Source organism: Ascaphus truei, chromosome 18 (genome assembly GCF_040206685.1).
Source record: "Ascaphus truei isolate aAscTru1 chromosome 18, aAscTru1.hap1, whole genome shotgun sequence".
In the NCBI taxonomy this organism is placed as follows: Eukaryota; Metazoa; Chordata; class Amphibia; order Anura; family Ascaphidae; genus Ascaphus; species Ascaphus truei.
The window spans coordinates 23,312,427-23,332,852 of NC_134500.1; the positions used below are offsets into that span (position 1 = coordinate 23,312,427).

Below are 20,426 nucleotides of genomic sequence, written 5' to 3' on the forward strand. Positions count from 1 at the left end.
CAAGACCAGGCCCCTGAATCTTCTCACAGTGGGTCTTTTACAGCAAAATGATTACGTGAAGCCTGTTTTGTCATGGTTTTAAAGCAGCTGTGTTCCCCTTTCTAATTTTGTTACTAGGATGGGAACCAGACGGTCCCCAGAGTGAAGAGGCGCTATTTTCAGCTCCAAGGAACCCTGCTTACCGAGATACATACCAGTCAAAGCAGCGTGTTCCTGTCCCCTCCACGGCACACACAATGGTTGCTTACATCTACCGCGTGACGAGGGCCAATAGGAAGCCACAATGTCAGCCGTTGCAGCTTGCTATTGGTCCGCGTGAATGTGGGGGATTTAAATAGCAGGAAGTACCAGTGCTTCTTTTGCCAACAAGTCTGTAATTTTCATCTGCTGTGTACAATCTCCAGCCATAAAATGCATTATTTGTTAGTAGGGTTGCCATGTATCCGGTTTTGAACCGGACAGACTGGTATTTTGCCGATCTGTCCGGTAAAAACATGAGAGGTAATACCGGACATGTATGTGTCTGGTATTTTCCCTCTCTGGACATGCGGGAGTGTGAAGGGTGGCCGGGTGCAGCGTCCCAGCTCTTACCTCCAATTCAGAAGCAGGCTGCAGCGTTTGGTAACCAGGGCAAGGGGCGGCATCATACCCCCCTCCCTTCCCAGCCAAGGAGAAGACGAACTAATGGGAGGGCTCAATGTCATTAAGGAGCATGCACAGCTCCCCCGTTTGAATGCAGGGAAATGTAGTTTCCTTCCAGCTTTGCATGTGGGAGAGGAGAGAAGAGCGCCACTGTGTCCCTGTCTACCAGCAGGACTTCCATAGGTAAGATAACAGAAGGGGGAGAGGATGAGGAAGAGGATGAGGAGGTGGTGAGGAAGGAGGAGAAGGGGGGTGAAGGTGAGGAAGGAGGAGGGGGGTGGTGGTGGTGTGAGAGGATGGATGAGGGTTGAGAGGATGAGGGGGGGTGAGAGGATGGGGGGGGGCGTGAGAGGATGAGGATGAGGATGAGGATGAGGGGGGTTGCAACAATCTTGGAAGTAGTGGGAGAGAAGCATTAAGGTCTGCAGGTACAGTATGACTGCAGGTATGTTATTTATAAATTATCTGACCGTTATGTCTTTTTTTTCTACATTTCACTCCACATTTGCATACATACAACAAATGGGAAGGATTCTAATACTAAAAGGGCTCCCATGTGAGAAGTTCCTGATCCACTGCTCTAATCAGAGAGAGAAGCGTCTCTGTACTGCTTTATTAAGAAGGAGAAAAGTGTGAGTGCAATATCTAACACTTACCTATATCATTCTGGTTGAAATTGTACCACACCATGCTGCCTTTTATTGTTTTTTTCATGACTTCGATGTGAACACTGGCGCTCCCCTGACCATTTGAAGAATACTTGGATTCACCAGACTAAAGAACAGTATTTCCAGGGGTTTTTTTGAGCCGCTTTTCAATTATCACATACACTGGGTGGTGTGAAGTTTATATGTCACAATTTATTTTTATTAATTGATCACAGTTCACAATATTATATCAAGTCACTATTATATTTATTTATATATTTCACATATATTAGGATTAAGTAAGCGCCGGGAAACAATTTCATTTTTTAAACCCTATTTGTTAGCAGGAAACCCTCGGATCTCTATCCAGCCTTTTTTTTGTGGTAGTTAACAGAGCAGGACAAGAAGATGCCATTGTTACATTTCATATTTACCACTAAAAGCTCTCCCCTGAATGACATACTCCTGAGCATAAGTGGGTGTGGCTGCTGCTGATATCACACGGTTGTCTTGGTGTTGTGATGTCCCCTGTGGCCACTTAAAGAAGCAATTTAAGAGAGCGATTTTGCTAATTTTTCTTTTGTTTTAATATAGGATTGAAGCAGGGGGTCTGCGGAGCTGAACCCCGCTCATTTCAGCTCCTGGGACCCCCTGCTTCAGGAGATACTTACCTCCATAGGGGGTGTCGGTAGAAGCTCCACTCAGCTAGCAGGGATCACGTGATGGCCGCTTTTAAAAGCTCCCGCGTCCTGCTGGCCAATAGGAAGCCGTGATGTAATCCGGTTCGGCTTCCTATTTGCCCACTTGACGAGGAAGCTTTAAACTTGCAGGAGATACCAGCACCCCCCTACAAAGGCATCTCTCTAGGGAACAAGGGGGTCGCTCGAGCTTAAATTAATGAAGTTCAGCTCCGGAGACCCCCTGCTTCCATCCTATGTTAAAAAATACATTTCCCACTTGAGTCGCTCCTTTAAAGTGAACCAATCGCAGTGGCATGTTTCATGGGTTAAATCTGGGTGATTGATGGCTTCTCACCCAAATCTGACACGTATAAATATTTTAGTTTGTAAACATATTGAGCGCAGACTTGGGAGGGGTTTGATTTCCTCAGGCTGCTCCCTTTTGTCTGATGTCACCGTGTGTGGAACAAGAATTTGCACACCCAAAAAAACCTCTCTTCTAGGTTTGCCACATTTAAGCTTTTTAAATACGGGTCACGTGGATGCCAAAATCCAGTAGAAAAATGCAATTTAAATCCAGATATTTTCGATATGTATTCGTGATAAACACACAATGTTTCTCGCCCTCACCCCTCCCCCCAATCCATCTCTCCCCCCTCCATTTCACAACCCCCCTCCTCCTCGCCCCATTTATCGTCTTCTCAGCCCCCCTTTGCCCCGCCCTCTCCTCACAGCCCCCTATACCTCTCAGCCCCAGCCTCCTCTTCACAGCCCCCCCCCCCGTCACTCTCAGACCCCCTCCCTCGCTGAGAGTGCTCTGCGCAGCACCTACCTGTAGAGTGGAGCCTGTTCTGATGGCAGACAATTCAGAGACGAAGGTGCGGCCGGCAGCGACGGGAGGAGAAGGATGGCAGCCATGCGATGGTGGATGCGGAGAAGGGCCATGGTGGCAGAAGCGGTGGAGCCCGCCCCAGTGGTATGGCCCGGAAGTCATCTCGTGATATGCGGAATTGAACAAGAGAACACCAAAAAACAGACAAAGACACAACATGCAACACTAACAACAATACAAACAAGAACAAGCTGTACACAAACAAACAATAAAAGTGACTGAAAAAATGGTTAAGCTAATTTATTTCAAAACTATATGCCGCCCCCGGACACTCCGCGATCACACTTGATTGCACTTGTGGATGCCGGGGGAGGTATACCCCTGACGAAGTGACGCACACAAAACGCGTAGGGTTACAGGTCACGGCAAATCAAAGGAGACGCGAGCAGAGTGTTTCAGGCATTATGGATACTCCAAACAACGGAGCAGGTGACTCCTCTCCCCCGGCAGAAACGAGTGCAATCAAGTATGATCGCAGAGTGTCCGGGCGGCATCGGATCGTTCCTGCAGGGGTCCCCCTGCCTCGGAGGAGTGAGCAGCAGTGTTTTGCCACAGTTGGACTTGCCTGATTATATCTGCATTGCTGTGAGTAGGATCCTGCTTTTACCACCAGACCAGCAGCATCACGTTACTCTTTTGTGGAACTTTATTGTCCTTTAATATATTTTTATAATATAGTTTTTAAATAAATTAGCTTAACCATTTTTTTCAGTCGCTTTTATTGTTTGTTTGTTGTTTGTGTACAGTTTGTTCTTGTTTGTATCGTTATTAGTGTTGCATGCGGTGTCTTTGTCTGTTGTTTGGTGTTAACAGAATACACTACGATTTTTCTCTGCGTTTAATTCCGCATATCACGAGATGGCTTTTCCACGGATCCATCCAGCCAGTCGAGGCGTGAAAGATTGGACTCCTATACAAAGTTCTTACAATCATCTACTGGTTCATTTGGACATTCACTGAACATTTTAAAGGCGCGGGTTCGTATTTGTTATGTGTACTATGTATTGATCTCGTTCGGTCAGTTGTTGTATCAGTTGTTGTAACATACAGTATGAGCTTTCGTTACACTCTTGATTTATATAATTATTAGAGGTCACAATATTTTTTGCTTATAAGCAGGAGCGCTTTTAGCTCCTTCTCTCTTTTTGTTATGACCCGGAAGTCAATTACAACTTCCGGGTCATACTGCCGGGGCGGGCTCTACCACTGCCCTCTGCTGTTGCCGCAATGGTCCTCCTCCGTAGCTACCATCGGCACCGCACGGCTGCCATCATTCTCTCATCGCTGCCAGCCACACCTTCGTCCCATTGCCCCTTCAATAAGGGCCGGTTATAAGTCCCAACAGAGATTTCAGGGAAATTGGTACAATTCATTCAAATAAGGCAGGGGTGCTCAACTCCATTGCTCAAGCCCCTTCCCCCCCCAACAGGTTTTCAGTCGAAGACTGCGCCTCTGATTGAGCCACCTGTGCTGAAGCAGGGATATCCTGAAAACCTTACCTGTAGGGGAAGCTTGAAGACTGGAGTTGAGCATCCCTGAAATAATGGACAATCTTTTATATAAGGGGCGTCTGTGAACTCTACTCTCTCCTCCACCATCCAGAGGCCCCAAAGAATTGCAATATGTAATCCGTTTCAAGAAAAACAAAAGAACTCGAATGAACTTTTCTCTTAAAATCAAGGATAAGGTTACGGCCCCGCTGCCTGCGCTGCACGAGGGCCTGCGAGGCTGGCGGCGCGTGCAGCCGAGTCCCCCGGTCTGCAGTAAACTGCAGGAGGAAAAAGAGGGGGGCGTGAAGGGGGCGTGGCCATGACATCACCAGACAGGATTTGCCCTCATTGGCTGAACCGTCAGGGGGCTTGGCCTAGCGCTCCGTCGCGAGTCCTGCTCTCAATTTTCTTGAGAGCAGGAGTTTCTGTCGGCGCAGCGCAGTAGCCACCCCTCGCAGCGTGCCCAGCCCCATTGAGGGGCAGCTCTTGTCCCTGCAGCATCCGCCACAGCGGGCGCTGCAGTAGCCAGCGGGGACCTGGCCTAAGGCTCAAAGAAGAAAAAAGCAGAGCAGAAAACCTATATTACACATCTTCCATTCACAAACTGTAGTTATAGGGAGAAATGGGGGGCGGAGGTTGAACCAACATGATCATTACTTGACAAACGTGTACAGTGACATGAGATGGGAGGAAGACGGCAGGAGCCAAGATAACAGATCATGTGTTTGTTCCAAGCATAATAAAGGCATGAGATTGAAGTAGCGCTGGTGGGGGAGTCAGTGGCAGAATGAAGAGATAAGCATGTTTCATTACCCGCAGTGCTAATTAAGTCCACAAATGTGTTACCCTCTCTGTGTTAGGTGCTAATAGGCAGTTACAATAAATATACAGAATAGTTTTTATTCAGATAACAGTAATGGGAAAATAACATCTATTATTTCTCATTTAGATACAGTTGCATTGATTTAAAATGTTTGATAAGCACCAAGTTATAGCCACCCAATATTTGCTATACAAACTTATCTCATATATGTTTGCTATACAAACATCACATATTTGCTATACAAAGATATCACATATAAATTTGCTATACAAACATCACATATGTATGTAACGGTGTTTCCCCCACCCAATCGCAGATAGGGGCCATTAGAGGGTGTATGGTGCATATACCTGCTGGCAACAGGAGGGCTGAGTCGTCCACCGATGGTAGTGGGGACACAGGAACAGGCTTCTGGGGTTCATACCCCTGATATCTCTTTAGCAGTGCAGCGCCTCCATCTGCCGTAGACTCCAGGAACTGAAGGTGATCTCCCACAGTAGAACTTATTACCCCCAGTAAGGTCACGCACCAGACAGGAGGTATATTGCAAAACAGGAACGGGTTTATTACTACACTCTGCAGTAACAGTTATACAGCAGTCTTCTGCCGGATACAGTCTGTCAGATGAGCTATCACTGAAGATGGTCCCTGGACCGTCACTACAAGCCAAGGGCACCCGCAGCTGTCCTAGCTCTTCCCCACCTCCCTAGCGGAGGCAGAGGTATGGTCCACACTCACTCTCCCCCAGAGGGAAGAGCACGTGGGAAGGCCCCAATCTCAGGCTTCCAGTTGTGTGACCTGCCTTCCTCATAGGGAAGGAACAACCTCCTAACTTTAGGGCGGTCCGGCCCTTAAGTACAGTCTGGAGGTGGGCACCCCGTTGTCCCAGCTACAACAGGATGTACCACCCCCCGCTGTCACTCAAGTGCAGTACCAAAGAGGAAGGGGAAAACCCCATAGCAACTACTGGCAACCTGATTGTAGCAGGGTTTAATGCCAGGCCAAGGGCAGAATAGTAGCCATCAGGTGACCTGGCTACACATGTATTAGGGGAGGTAGGTATTATGTGTATATTAGGGGAGGTAGGTATTATGTGTATTAGGGGAGGAGGCTGTGTGTATTGGTGAGGGTGGGGTTTTATTTGTATTGGCGAGGAGGGTATTATGTGTATTGTGGGAGGGGTTGTTATGTGTATTGCTGTCACTCAAGTGCAGTACCAAAGGTGAGGGGGGAACCCCCATACCAACTACTGGCAACCTGATAGTACAGGGTTTACTTCCAGCCCATTGGGTAGAATAGTAGCCAGGGGCGACCCTGCTACATATAAATATTTGCTATACAAACATATCACAAACACATTTGCTATACAAATAAATCACATATATAAAACCATATTTTTTTTAAATCACAACTTATTAATGCAATAAAATAATGAATGCATCCCATATAAGATAGAGCAATAGAAAAACAACCAAACTCTGTTGTTAATCATAAAGATAGGAAAATGGGCAGACTAGGTAGGCCAAGTGCTTCTTATCTGCCGTCAAATTCGATGTTTCTATGTTTGTATATTTCTAAGAGACACAGTTTTTGGTAACACTTACTGTAATAGTGTGCATTACCAAGCGGTGCTAAGCCACAAGACACCGTACCTAACGTCCCATTCTACCATAAAGGTGTTTTAAAGCAGCAGTCCAATTTTTTACATTTATTTTGATTTATTTATTTTCTCCTTTAATATGTACATCAATACAATCCTCACAATGATAAGTAATTATCTAAGTTGCCGATCGATCCGTTCTCCTGTGATTGATCGGTGACGATGCGACTTGGGGGTTCACTAAATGGCTGTCAGGGCAGCAGAAGAGGACCATAGATGCAAAGTTGTGTGGGGAAGATCATGTGACCAGGTAGTCACTAGAGACAATTGGTGCACTGCTAAAGGGCAGGGCTCAAAAAGGGGTGTGCCAGAGCCTGTTTCAGAAGAGGAAGGGGATGTGATTTTGTAAATGATTGCTACAGAAACAAAAACATGCTTGTTACATTATAATACATAAAAAATGTAATTCAGAGTTTTTGTTTATTTTTTTTAAATATGCTGCAAGTATTTTCTCATAGTACAGAACTGATTTGTTAAAACAAACACACATGTAGGATATTGCTTGGTTTGCAGCTTTAAGTTAGATTGTAAGCTTTCACGAGCAGGGCCCTCGTTACCGCTCAGCATCTGTTTGTACATGCTTATCCTCACCGGTATGCAACGGTTTGTTTTTGTAACATACCTAACTCTATACCGCATTGTACAGCGCTACGGAATATGTTGCCGCATCACAAATAAACAATAATATTAATAACCTTTAGGGTCCGTACATTTTGCCAGACGAAACCTCAAGCTCTTGCCGAATAATACATGTAAAAAGCAACATCTATTTTCAACATCTCTTAAAATTGTTTTTCAACCACTCAAAGCCGGCACTGCTAATGAATAATAATTCCAAGTGACTCGGTTCCTTACCTGTAAGTATCTTAATTGAGATTTCAGAATGAAGAACTGTTCACTAAGTCTAGGGAAATCTAACAGTGTATCTGTTCATACAATTACCTTTTTAACCATTTTAATGCTGAAGGGGCTTGCAATGGATTGCTCTTCAAAACGTATTTTTGCCCCCCAAATGCCATGGCCAAATGGGAAAGTGTAAAAATGATACAGCAGGGCCCCACTTCTCGGCGCTTCGCTTTTCGGCGATCCGCCGATACGGCAGCACCGAGAAGGGGGCAGCCATGTTGGATAGTTGGATAGTACGTTGAACATGCGCAGACCGGGCGGTTGCGCCCGGCGCGCATGCGCAGACTATTGCTCGCATACCGTAGTTTGCGCGCAGACCATAGGCCGCGCATGCGCAGAACGGCGAAAACGCCGGTCTGCGCATGCACAGAACTGAAAATCGCCAGATCCGCTTTCCGGCGATTTTCACTATAAGGCGGGCCCCTGGAACGGAACCCGCCGTATACCCGGGGCCCTCCTGTATTTAAATATGATGGTGAAACTCAAGATAAAGGTCGCTGTTATGGACCGAAACTTTGAACTAGCATGGAATAAAAACACTTTTCAAGACCAGAGAGGCTGTATACTTATAATGTTACCTCTAGAGTCCAACTGCTCGGCAGCGCTGGTAGCGCTTCATATCCACGGGACCCCTGATGGGCCTGGTACTACTCCCTCTGTGATCAGCCTCCTCATTTCAGGGTGGCCTGCCACCATGTGGCCTTCTGGGTGAGAGCCAGCGATGGACCCTCTGGTGGGGCTGGTCCAACTATGCCTAGGGGCTGTGGCTTGTGGAGCCACCTCTGGGCATAGTCTGTCTCTCTGTATACCATGGGAGTCGTGTAAAACCATCTCAGTGGGACTCTACATAAACACGGTACTTTCCATAACTATGAAACAATAAAAGTGAATCCTTATTCTATGCTAAACACAGGAACTATATATAAGCTAATCACAGTGAGATCCCTCTTCTTCAACTCCTCCTGGGATCTGAATTCCAGAAGCTTCCCCCTTACTAATTATAGCCCTGTCTGATGTCCCTGTCCCCAGACAGAAAGGGGGTGGGGCTTAACTGTTGCTGAGTCACCCCAGCACTATGTGATAGAGAAGGGGCATTACTCAGTGTGGGCACACACAGTTAACCCCTTAAGGGACATACAGTATTGTATAGGTATCTTAGGTTTATTTATCAAAGTCACCTGGCTTCAAATCTTTCAATTAGGACTGCACCAGATTTAAGAATAAAGGAAATCCATAGAAATTTGATTTTTTTTTTTAAATCTCAATAACTCTACTGTAGTTATTTGCAACTGGGAGACTTTGATAAGTAGACCCCTCTATCGCATACATTACACGTTAGTACAGTACACTGAGACGAGGGTGTCTCTACTACCAATATAAAACCACTCCTGCAGGCACGGATAGGAACCGAAAACTAAACCCATTGGATAATTAATTTGATATTCCAATGGGAGTCAAACTAACTGTTTGCAATTTCCAAGTGGGGCTCCCAAATAAGTGTTTTAATTATATGCTACATATTAACAACACATACTGTATATAGCTCATTTGACCACATGTGAAATAATAACTTTACTTTTGTTGGCACTTTCATCCTTACCAGATTTAGCAGCCTGGTTAAATTGGCTGGCAGCAACTCTCAGCTAATTAGATCCATCACCAATCTATAAATCCTTATAGCAAATGAACATGGTATTTTTTTAACAGTTAAATGTGCGCTGCACTGAAGAGTAAGTGGGGAAAGCTACCATACAAAACCATATTCGGAGGATAGTCACGTATAAAGATCCCCTTTGACTATATTTAAAAACAAAAGTCACTAGCGATTAAATGTTTTAGAAATGCATATACTTATTCAAAGAAGAATGACAGTTTATAGTATATATATATATATATATATATATATATATATACATATATATATATATATATATATATATATACATATATATATATATATATATATACATATATAAATGTAAATACAACTGTATGCTCATCTGCATGTCTTAGGCAGGTCTGCAACCCTGCCTTTCCCCATTATCACCCAGCACACAGCACTTCCACTGCAGCAAGGGATTCTGGGAAATGACATGCAAATGAGCACACAGTGCCACTTTTTGCTTCAAAAAAAACATTTTTAACATGGTTCCCTATAGGCTTAAGCTTGCTGCATGGTCACAGCTTTGAGCACAGCCAGGGTTATGATGCATACCCAGAAAACCACCCACAGACAGCTGTTTCGACTTTAATGGGTCTCATCAGTGTGGGGTTGATTAACTGGGTATGCAAAGAAGCTAAAGGATGGGCCAACCATAATACGGAGTTAAGTTATGGTGAGTAAAAAAAGTGACAAAAACCCTCCACAGCAAAGCAAATATGCAAATGTAAATACAACTGTATGCTCATCTGCATGTCTTAGGCATATACATATATATATATATATATATATATATATATATATATGTAATATAGATCTTGGGAAATGTTTTCCATTGGAGCTAGTGAAATAAATCAATATTCTCTTCCTTTAACATATCTTTGTATTTCACATAAAAAGAGTGCAGTTGTATCAGGCATATAAGTGCAACTTTTATCGTCAACACTAAATTGTTACTTTGATCCCCAGAAAAATGTGTCTTCCTTAAACTAAATTATCAGTGCTAAAAGCAAAGATTTGGCTTCTTTTGTTGCCCTGGTAATGCAGTACAAATTATATACCTTAGAGACCTCGGAATGGGAGAGGTTTGTCAATTAAGTGTTTTCTGTAGCCTTAGGCAACCATATCCCTATGAGAGACACCATACATTTAAGGGGGGTGAAGGTGCCGGTGTAACCTGCTGCTGAACACACAGTGACATCAGACACAAGGGAGCAGCCAGAGGAAATCAAACCCCTCCTAAGTTTTAGTTCATCGTGTTTACAACCTAATTTAAACATACGTTTTAATAAATACTTGTGGGTCATATTTTTTTGGGGGGAAGGCATCAATCACATAGAAGTGAACCCTTAATCAAGTCACTACCGTTCGTGCACTTTGGTCCTAGGAGGGATTGCCCATTTAACAAGAAATTTCAAAAGATTCAAAACATTAGGGAAAAAACAACCCAGAGCTCACTTATAATAAGTAATACTGTTTCTGGTACTACTATCAGAAAGGATAAACTATTGGTCATAAAGTTCTCCTCCTTACCTTTAAGACTCTCCACTCATCTGCTCCTTCCTACATATCAGCTTTGATCTCTCCTTATGCCCCTGCTCGTCTCATGCGCTATGGTCATAACTGTCTCCTCTCCACCCCTTTCCCCTCTACTGCTCTCTCTCACCTTAAACCATTTTCCCTCACTGCCCCTTACCTGTGGATATCACTCACACTCTCTCTCTCCCCACCTTTAAGACAAACCTTAAAACTCACCTTTTAAATGTACTTATAGCTACTGTCCCACACCATCAGTCACTCCTATCAATCATTGTGGCCAAGCACTTCTATCTACTGTACTTATTCCCTCACCTGCTGTCTCTGTAAGTCTACTAACATACCACTTAGATTGTAAGCTCACTGGGCGGGGATTTCCTTTCCAAATTGTCTGACTTTGTTGCACTTATTGTATTATAGTTCCCTGTACTGTATTGTCTTTGTAATTTTTTTTGGTTTGCACCCCCCCCTGCCTGCTCTCCCCCTCCCCCTGCTCTCCCCCTCCCCCTACTCTCCCCTCCCCCTACCTAACCTCCGGCATCAGCGGCATCATTTGACGTCACAACGTCATGTGACGTCACGTTGCCATGCCACAAAAAAAAAAATTGAAGACATTGAAAAATATATCTTTTATTAGGGAGAATATTGAGAGGAGAGATCCCTGTTATTTTATTTTTATTTATACAAACATTTTACCAGGAAAAATACATTGAGAGTTGCCTCTCGTTTTCAAGTCTGTCCTGGGCACAAAATAATAAAATATGACAAAATTACAAGTGCCAGTTCCATTACAAACCAGTGCCCCCAAGGGGTGCCCAACTCATGGCCACTTTAATTTGGAATGGCCCCCATGATGATATTCAGGGATCAGCCGCTCTGGGATGCGGGAGCTCCACTGGTTTCCTCCTCCGGCCTTTGGGTTCTCTGTGCGCTGCGGGGCCCCTGCTCTTCTCAGCCACAGGGTGCCCTCTTATACCCCCCCCCCCCCCTGCTGGTGCAAGTTGGGCCTGCCCCCAGCATCCACCCGAGCTCCCCTCTGCCTCGGGACCGGAGATCTCTCCCCACCTCTCAAGGTAATATTCTCTGGGGCGGGGTAGAATTGAGTGAGGGGGGATTGAGTGAGTGGAAGAGGGAGATTGAGTGAGAGGAGGGAGAAAATTGAGTGAGAGAGGAGGAGGGGTGGAACTGAATGAGAGAGGGGAAGAATTGAGTGAGAGAGGGGGGCAGTAGGACAGTGGCCCGTCCACAAAATGGTGCGCATTTATTGCACACCTGAAGAAAAAAAAGGGGGTGGGGGTTAGCCACCACTAACCTGTGATAATGGATACCTCTACTATAGCTTTGTGTTACCTACTGATCAGGCCCACTGACACAGGGTGAGCACAGGGACGTCTGTCTTGGGCCTAGCTGTGGAGGGGGGCGAGGTTGGGGAGGAGAGAGGGGGGGGGGAGAGAGAGGTGAAGGAGAAAGAAACATGGTGAGAGTTAGCGTGAGTGAGTGAAGGGGGGGGGGTTGAGATGAAGGAGAGAGAGAGAGTGGGGGAAGATTGAGAGAGGGGGAGTAAGAGAGAAGGGGTTCACAGTGAGAAAGAGAGGGGGTAGAGTAAGAGAGGAGAGGACAGTGAGAAAGAGAGGGGGGAGACTGAGAGAGGGTGTGCGTGAGAGAGATGGTGAAATAGAGAGAAAGGAGGGAGAAAGAGGAAGTGTATGTGAGAGAGAGAGAGAGAGGGGGGGGAGGGGGGGGGACTCTTCGCGGAGCGGACACCTCTCCCTCCCCGCCCAACATCCTAAGAAAACTGTCGGCGGCCCTGCTACTGATAACAGTATATCATGTTATTACACAGACTATCACTGAGTTTCCAAAGGATTCAGTGGCAGTGATAACACAGAATATAACAGCCCACCACACACGCCAGCCGGAGCAATAACCGTGCCATATACAGTATCTGTAAATTGAGATCTGTCTGATATTCGTTCCCTATTTTATAAACATTAAAATAAAGAATACCAGAGCATTTGAACATGACATGAACAGCTAACATTTGACATGGTTACAAGCGATCCTCTCCTAACTACTGAATAACATTTTGAAAGAGATTTTGTCCGGGAGACGAGTCATCAAAGCCTGATGCAGGGTATTGCTTCCGATCTGGCGGTAACTTACATTCAAGTTAATGGCAGATAACAAACAACACACAAAACCCCAGCAAGCTCATTTTAGGAACCCCTGAGCCCCCACAAAATCTATATGTATGTAAGTGTCAAAAAGGAGAGCTATTGAGCGTGGCAAATGTATACAACAAGCGTCAGAGAAGCCCAATGCTACATCCAATGACAAAAATACACAGTAAAATACTTATATATTCTCTTGAAAAAGGGTAATTTAGTTTAACCCTTTGGCCAAAGCATCGTAAGCCTGCAAGCCACGTCAAGGCAGACCCAGTTTGCAGGTCCTAACACTACTAGATCAAATACTAATATACCTCTATTAAAATTTATTTTAGTGTTTATTTTTGTCATATCGGATATAGCATTGGGCTTCTCTCTCGCTTGTTGCAATGGCAGATACAACAAGATCGGGTGCAACTCGTTTGTGCACTTTAAAAAATAACTTATTGGACAAAACAAAAAACAATGCTACACTAAAAAATATAAATAGAGGCATTTTTTTTTTGTCTGTGTTTCTTGGCAACCATATAACACACATGTATTTATTGCCAGTCAAAATCCTGTTTCCTATGAAAGAAAATGGCAGTCAGAATTTAACATTATTACATATCTAATAAAATGTATCATATGTAATTAAACAAGCATGTATTTGCCTCTGGTGTGCTACAAAATTAAAGAAAAGTTAAGCATCAATAAAAGCAACATAAAAATGTCTGATAATGGTAAATACTGTACTAATAGTGACATCAACAGAAACCCTGTTAATCAGTGCTAGAGTGTCCTGGCAGCTCTGGGTCTGGGGAGCGCCAGGCATGGTAGTGGAGGGACCCCCCTCTGCTGCTGGATATAGTCTGGACCCCCCACCCCCCCTGCTCAATTAGTAGGGCAAGGAGGAGAGTCTGAGAGAGGGGGAGTGTGAGAAAGAGGAGGTGGGGGTTTAAGAGAGAGGGTAGGGGGGGGAGTCTGATAGGGAAAGAGAAAGGGGAGAATGAGGGAGGAGAGGAGAAAGGGGGAGAGTGAGTGGTAAAGGAGTGAGAGAGATAGAGGGGGGAGTGAGAGATAGAGGATGGAGAGGGGTGGAAAGAGGGGGTGAGGCAGGGACAGCGAGACACACAGAGAGGGAAGGTGAGTGAGTGAGTGAGTGAAAGAGAGAGGGAAAAAGTGAGAGTGTGTAGAGGGGGAGAGAGAGAGGAGTGAGGGGGAGAGTGAAAGAGGGGGGAGAGAGTGAGGCAGGGAGAGTGTGTGAGAGAGGGGGAGAGAGAGAAGCAGTGATAGTGTGAGAGAGAGAGAGAGGCAGAAAGAGTGAGAGGGGGGAGAGAGGGAGAAAAGAAGGTCCTCCCCTTCCATGCAGATTGTGATCAGCACTCTATTTACAATGTACAGTTCCCACAGAGAATGAGCATAGTACCATGACGCACAAGGTACATCATATGGGTCACCGGTGTGCCGGTCCTCATAACGAACACTGTACATCAAAAGGGCACTAAACCCATTATATTAAGTGAAACCAGTTGAGCTTTTAAAATGGAATAATGTTGTGTCACATACTAAAATTAGGTCAATATCGGCAAGCAAAGTCACATAAGGTTTCTGAGTTACCAATTAATTAAAAATGCATGTACATGTCCTCAGGTCGTGTATGATTGGGATTGTCTTACTAAAAGCTTGGCCTGCTTTAGGGTACCAAGGATAACTTTGGCAAACCATCTTTTTTTTTACAATTTACAGTTACAGTGTAAACACGATGCCCTTGGTTGTACAGAACAGAAATGTTTCAGGCCATCAAGATGCTCTGTATAAAGATCCCGCTAAATAATATGTTATCGTATATTGCATTGACACAAGTGTACGCAGCATTGTGATTGACAGGAAAATAAATTCCTTTTAGAGAAAGCTAATAATTTTTGTTAGCAGGTAAATAAAATGCCTAGTTTTATTCATGTTCTTACATCTTGAACCATTAGCTGCCACAGAGACAGGCAATGTACTCTGCATCTGGCCCCAAATCAGCTACGCATAAACATATTCCACTAAAGAGAGGACAATTACATGTATTGCCCTAGTTATCCTCCCAGAAAAGGCACTCTTATAATCATTTTTGTTTTACGTATTGTCACGATTGCAGGGAGACCCTATGGTTGCTATGTGCTCTCCCAGAATCCCCTGCTTGCTTCAACCTCACTGTTGGCTTTTCCTTGCCAAGAAAGGGCAATGACATGACTAGGCTGGAAATAAAGCTTCACCTGACTCTAGTGGCCATGTTGTTCTATCCCAGCAGGGATTTTCAAAAAGACATTTGGCCACTTAGAATTGTACAAGGAAGGTTAGAAAGGGACTGAAAAAAATGTATAAGGCTGCCCTTTCAAAAGGCAAAGCATACATTTTTGTTTTTCTTTTTAGTGTAGAAGGGTCCGCACTTTAATTATAAGAATGTTGTTTTCACTACAAAATCCCTGAATGTCTGAAAAGTATTTTTTTTAGGTATTATATAAAGAGCGCTTCAAATTCTTGTTTATTTATGCCATACACTGGGGATACGTAATTAACAATCGTTTTTTTTTTTTTTAATAGTTTGTTTCACAAATTCCTTAGCTTTGTCTTTCCTCCTCTCGTGTCCTTCCTAACAGCTTGTATCATCAGGGTGGCACTGAGAAAGGCCAACTTTATCAATCAGAATTAGTTGTCAGCAAAAACAAATCAAGATAATTCCTTCTCACTGCACAAGGAGTGCACCGTCCAATCCCACCCAATGGTCTCATCTATTTAGTGACGCTCAACAACAATACATTTTTTTTTTAATATAGAGTTTAGCAACTGAGAAACTGTGTATCACCAATAGTAACGGGCTGCTGAATGTTATACTGAAAACTGCTCCCTATACTAAGCTTTCATGGAACAGGGGAGCAAATGTCTCAGACAGGTCTGCAACCCTGCTTTTCACCATTGTCTCCTAGCATACAGTGCTTCCACTGCAGCCAGGGATTCTGGGAAATTACATGCAAATGAGCACACATCATATTTACCCAGGCTCTGCTGAAAAACTGTCGATGTCAAAATAGATTTGAAGCAAAAGGTGACACTGTGTGCTCATTTGGATGTCATTTCCCAGAATCCCTTGCAGCAGTGGACGCAGTGTATGCTTTGGAGATAATGGGGAAAAGCAGGGTTGCAGACCTGTCTGAAACATGTGAATGTGCCCACAAGTGATATTTTCATTTGCTATATGCTATACGGTAGATGATGTGTGTCACTTTTGTACCCACCATAACTTGTTTAAGGTGTGGTTAGAAGAGGGGGGGAATGGAAAACAAAACAAAACAAAAAAAAGATTCAGCTGAGAAACCAAAGACAAGACTCAGCTTGGGAAATACATTAATACATAAATTGAAAGACATACAGTGTGTGTGTGGCACCTCTGTTTGATTAAATTGATTAGTTAACTGAAACCATCTTCCACGCACTCTCTGTCATAGAAGAGGGGGTAAAAAGCACAGAAGTCCAATTGTGTGTTTGCCATTGCAGTTCACGATGAGAAAAAAATGTATGACTATTAAAATATAACGTGCTGCATTATATGAAGGTACTCGGAGAAATTCTAAACTTTTTAAATATCGGGGCAATGATCTTTGTACATTATAATGTTCAAAAAATATATGCTTCAAACAGTATTTTTTTTTTACTTTAAACTACCACTTTTAGCATTACTCATACTGTAGGAGAAGTGGCCTTGTAAGCAAAAGAATGTTACATAAAGGAGTACTGCATTTATTGTGTACAAATAAACATGTGAAGCCATTCACTGCCACTGTGGAATGAAACGTACTGTAGTGTATTGTGCTGTGCTGTGCTGTGTGACATATTGCAAGGACCTCTGGCATCAAAAGTATTAAGGGGAACATTGCATTGAACAAGAGAAATAGTAATAGACAAACGATGGAATTATACAAACCAAGGCTGTAGGGTGAGTGTCAAGGAGAAAGATCCAGGAAGGAAAACGAGCATTATACAAAATATAGGAGGCAGGCAGCACTTTACCCTGACGTGCTCTTCTATCATAGCCATAAATGGCTGAAATGAGTGAAATATAGAGGTTACACACTTGGAGATGACAGTTAAATGGGCTATTCTGTCATCCAAAGAGTGAGTCTCCATCAAAGTCTATGAGGATATATGCTGACAATTAGTGAGATTTACTTTCAACGAGTGACACCCATTGCAAATGACAGCAATTCTTATCAGAATTACTTAGATTTCACTGGCAGTGTACACGGTGCTTTCCATGGACGCTAAGGCGTACTGAAAGTCTGAAGAAATGATGTAGTGGTAGCAGTACTGGCTTTGAAGCAGGAAAATCCAGACCAGATACCCTATGTTCTTGTGTCACTTCATTTCTAAACTTCTCAGGAACCAAAACACGATTGTAAACTCTTTGGGGTAATAACTTGCTGTGACTGCAAAAAATGTTATGTACATTGCTGTGTACACTGCAGTACTATATAAATAGTATTAAAGAAGGGGTGCTCCACATACAAACCCAGACAAGATAAGAACTGGGTACTGAAAGCACAAAACAGCCACACTAAATAAGGTTCTTTACTACATACAGTACATTACAATTCCCTGCTGTCAGACATATCTGATTTGAGATACACCTACTGTAGATCAGGACCAAGAACAGCACATTTCTCTTACTAATAGGGGAATACTGTAAGACAGATGAGGAAGCCCCACACATACACCAGACCATCAGCTGCTGTTTGTTTATCTGAGCATCTACAGTACTAACACACCTTTCAAAGCACCTCACCCCCCCCCCCCCCCCTATAGCCACAGATTAAAGGAGACAGGCAATCCCAATAATAATGCACAGGATTATATGGCACACCTTCACCCCTTCTTCCCCTGTGGCTTTGCTGCATCCCATGTCTCAGGGTGCTGATCTTCAGAACCCCTTCTCAACCTGCCCCCCATGCCTTGCAATGCAAACAGATGGGACCAGCCCCAACCCAAGCACCTCATGGATGTCAGATTTCCCCCGGCTGCCTCTACTTTCAATCTCTGTGCACAAGGGTCAGACCCTGTAGCTGTCCACACAAAGATCCCCTCCCTCCCATGACAAGTTGGATTTGCTCTTCCCCCCCCCCCCCCCCCCCTTAGCCAAGAGTGCAGATGCAATTAGTGGGGGTAGGGGATGCTGCACATACAAGATCACTACCATACACACTTTACCATCATGTGAACATGTATAAACCAAAGGGGGGATGGGGGTGCAGCACCCCCAGCACCCCTACTTCCAGCCCCCATACCCTTACCTGTTCTGCAGAGACCGGTATCTCCCCTCTCTGTGCTTCGCAGGCTGCAAACAGCTCTATTGTGTGCTTTGCTTCACCCCCCAGCCACACGCTGAGACTACTAATTAACCCGGGAAGCTGCATACACCAAACCAGCGCGCAACCCCGAAACCTGTATAAGCTATAAGCAAAAAAAAAAAAAAAAAAAACCAGGGCTGAGAAAGGGAGAAGAAATGCACCAGAGTGGAGGGAGGGGAGATGAGGCGCAGTTACCATGGTGACTGCTGTACCCATCCTCCTCCCCTCTGTTCAAGCCTTGTAGTTAAGCATGACAGTGTGAAGAATGCACTGGAGGGCAGGGCCGCCAACAGAAATCATGGGGCCCAGGACAAATGAAAGGAGCAGCCCCCCCTCCCCCCCAAACCCATAGCACACACCCCTCCCCCCAAACCCGTAGCGCACCCCCTCCCCCCAAACCCATAGCACACCCACCTCCCCCCAAACCCATAGCACACCCCCTCCCCCCAAACCCATAGCGCACCCCGCTCCCCCCAAACCCATAGCGCACCTACCACAAAAAAAAATGTAGCTCGCAACTTTTACTCAACGGTTTTCTTATTGTAATACGGAAAAAAACATTACAATGCAACCTGTTTATTTTTATATTTTCAACAAAAGACAGGTGACTGCCTGCCTGGGTGGGTGGGTGAGTGACTGGGTGGGTGGGTGAGTGGGTGGGTGAGTGAATGACTGGGTGGGTGAGTGACTGGGTGAGTGAATGGGTGGGTGAGTGAGTGGGTAGGTGAGTGGGTGGGTGAGTGAATGACTGGGTGGGTGAGTGAGTGACTGGGTGGGTGGGTGAGTGAGTGGGTGAGTGAATGACTGGGTGAGTGAGTGACTGGGTGGGTGAGTGAGTGACTGGGTGGGTGAGTGGATGGGTGAGTGACTGGGTGGGTGGGTGAATGAGTGTCAGGACTCAGGGCACACGCCGCCCTCGGCGCTGCCCTTCCTTACCTGTACCGCTGGCTGCGGTCTCCTCTGCTCCTGCTAGGCATTGCAGCCTGTTCCTCAGCCCCCCTGCGGCTCTCTCGCACGACGCCGACGCGGGAACGCGTCCGCTCCTCTTTCGGGGCGCGCGCCTCTCAACTTAATTTATTCACTGCACTGGCCGTGTAACTCCGCCCCCCGGCCATCTCAGCCCCCAAGCTCACGTCCTCCGACCATACACCTGCAGCAAAACAGGCCATTAACCCCTGCCCTATCACAAAGGGCTCCTGGGCACGCCTCCACTCTGCCCCTTCCTCCCATTGGCTCTCCTCTCTTTATTACCCCTGTGATTCCTCTCTAACCTCGCTCTGCATAGTTCGTCTGCCTAGTGCTGTTTCATGCTGTGCCTAGCTCTCTCTCTGTTTCAGCTTCGTTACCGAACCAGCTTGTCTGCCTACCCTCTCTGGCTCTACGACCTTGGCTTCCACTCGACCACGCTTACCTCTCGGACCCCCTCGAACTCGGCTCTTGGACCTCTACTACCCGGAACTCTGTTACCCTCGACCTCTGGCTTCGGACCCTACTACGGCATCTTCTCTACGCCCGGATCTGGCAAGTACATTACCTACACTGGTACCTCTGGCCTTGACCACGCTACCAAATCCACACTCCGGGCACGCTCTCACTACTGCGGGTGCGTCGTTACTCACTTTCCACCTCAGTATTTGGGGTTAGTCTGGTCTGTGGGCAGAACAGCGTGACAGTGAGTGACTGGGTGAGTGAATGGGTGGGTGAGTGAGTGACTGGGTAGGTGAGTGACTGGGTGGGTGAGTGAGTGGGTGGATTGGCGAGTGGCTGGGTTGGTGAGTGGTGGGTTGGCGGGTGGGTGACTTTTAGTGACTGGGTGACTTGGCGTGTTAGTGACTGGGTGACTGGGTGACAGTGACTGGGTGACAGTGACTGACTGGGTGGGTGACAGTGACTGACTGGGTGGGTGACAGTGACTGGGTGACAGTGACTGACTGGGTTGGTGACAGTGACTGG

The 20,426-nt window shown here is 45.4% G+C and overlaps 1 protein-coding gene across 1 annotated transcript in view; it reads right to left on the reverse strand.

Annotated features, from left to right (window-relative positions):
* Positions 1–18,534, reverse strand: part of APBA2 (amyloid beta precursor protein binding family A member 2) — a 338,632-nt gene extending 320,098 nt beyond the window's left edge. The window contains exon 1 of the mRNA XM_075575858.1: positions 18,417–18,534. The gene's annotated coding sequence lies outside the window, so the exon portion shown is untranslated. The remainder of the gene's footprint in view (positions 1–18,416) is intronic.
* Between the last annotated feature and the right edge of the window lie 1,892 nt (positions 18,535–20,426).